Raw genomic sequence first — 2,160 nt, 5'->3', positions numbered from 1 at the left:
ACAAAGACAAGACATATACAGTGGGGAAAATAAGTATTCAGTAGTCAGTCACCAATTGTGCAAGTTCTCTCACTTAAAAAGTAGAGAGAGTCCTGTAATTGACATCATAGGTAGACCTCAACTATGAGAGACAAAATGTGAAAAAATTTGAGAAAATCATTTTGTCTGACTTTTAAAGAATTAATTTGCAAATAATGGTGGAAAATAAGTATTTGGTCACCTACAAACAAGCAAGATTTCTGGCTGTCACAGACCTGTAACTTCTTTTTTAAGAGGCTCCTCTTTCCCCCACCTGTATTAATGGCACCTGTTTGAAGTTGTTAACAGTATAAAAGACTCCTGCCCACAACCTCAAACAGTCACACTCCAAACTTCACTATGGTGAAGACGAAAGAGCTGTCGGAGGACACCAGAAACCGAATTGTAGACCTGCACCAGGCTGGGAAGACTGAATCTGCAATAGGCAAGCAGCTTGGTGTGAAGAAATCTACTGTGGGGGCAATAATCAGAAAATGGAAGACCTACAAGACCACTACTAATCTCCCTCGATCTGGGGCTCCACGCAAGATCTCAGCCTGTGGGGTCAAAATGATCACAAGAACGGTGAGGAAAAATCCCAGAACCACAAGGGGGGATCTTGTGAATGACCTGCAGAAAGCTGGGACCAACGTTACAAAGGCTACCATCAGCAACACACTACGACGTCAGGGACTCAGATCTTGCAGTGCCAGACGTGTCCCCCTGCTTAAGCCAGTCCATATCCAGGCACGTCTGAAGTTTGCTAGAGAGCATTTGGATGTTCCAGAAGAGTATTGGGAGAATTTCATATGGTCAGATGAAACCAAAGTAGAACTATTTGGTAAAAACACAACTCGTCGTGTTTGGAGGACAGTGAATGCTGAGTTGCATCCAAAGAACACCATACCAACTGTGAAGCATGGGGGTGGCAACATCATGCTTTGGGGCTGTTTCTCTGCAAAGGGACCAGGACGACTGGTCCGTGTACATGAAAGAATGAATGGGGCCATGTATTGTGAGATTTTGGGTGCAAACCTCCTTCCATCAGCAAGGGCAATGAAGATGAAACGTGGCTGGGTCTTTCAGCATGACAATGATCCCAAGCACACTGCCAGGGCAACAAAGGAGTGGCTTCGTAAGAAACATTTCAAAGTCCTGGAGTTGCCTAGCCAGTCTCCCGATCTCAACCCCATCAAAAACCTTTGGAGGGAGTTAAAAGTCCGTGTTGCCCGCCGACAGCCCCAAAACATCACTGCTCTAGAGGAGATCTGCATGGAGGAATGGGCCAACATACCAGCAACAGTGTGTGCCAACCTTGTGAAGACTTACAGAAAACGTTTGACCTCTGTCATTGCCAACAGAGGATATACAACAAAGTATTGAGATGAACTTTTGTTATTGACCAAATACTTATTTTCCACCATTATTTGCAAATAAATTCTTTAAAAGTCAGACAAAATGATTTTCTCAATGTTTTTTTCACATTTTGTCTCTCATAGTTGAGGTCTACCTATGATGTCAATTACCGGCCTCTCTCATCTTTTTAAGTGGGAGAACTTGCATAATTGGTGACTGACTAAATACTTATTTTCCCCACTGTATAGGCAAACAAACTACCCTCAGGTGAGACGGATCATGGGCTCCGCCCGCCTGAGGGACGCACACGACGTCACAAAACAACAGCCGCTGTGGACGGAGGCGACCGGTAGGGGGCCGCCTCACCGTGACAGATATGTTGCAGATATCTTCCCATAATTTGGTAGAAATAGGAAATGTTGTCAGGGTGAATTCTGCAGAAAGTGCAATTCGCTTCCATGTCCTTTATAAACCATTGTAAAAATGTTTTTATGGATAAACTATTTTAAAAGATACTTTCACTTTATGTATGATATATATTTTGCTGGCAAGGTTCAGATCTCTTTCCAGTCGAGGTTGTTAAAGATGGTGTTCCAATAGATACATATGGATTAGATACACCATCTTTCTGAAACAGTGAGCATATATAATGATTACTATTGTGTGATGTAGAGAAACATATTTTCCATATTTCAAGATTGGTTGGGTCGATGGGTAATAATGTTGGATCATGTCCTGGTGTACTTTTAAATAGCATACTCACTCCAGTATTTATAGCATTTTATA

This window comes from Brachyhypopomus gauderio, chromosome 8 (assembly GCF_052324685.1).
Source record: "Brachyhypopomus gauderio isolate BG-103 chromosome 8, BGAUD_0.2, whole genome shotgun sequence".
Lineage (NCBI taxonomy): Eukaryota > Metazoa > Chordata > Actinopteri > Gymnotiformes > Hypopomidae > Brachyhypopomus > Brachyhypopomus gauderio.
The sequence above is the reverse complement of the archived record's forward strand: the minus strand, read 5'-3'. Positions refer to the sequence as shown.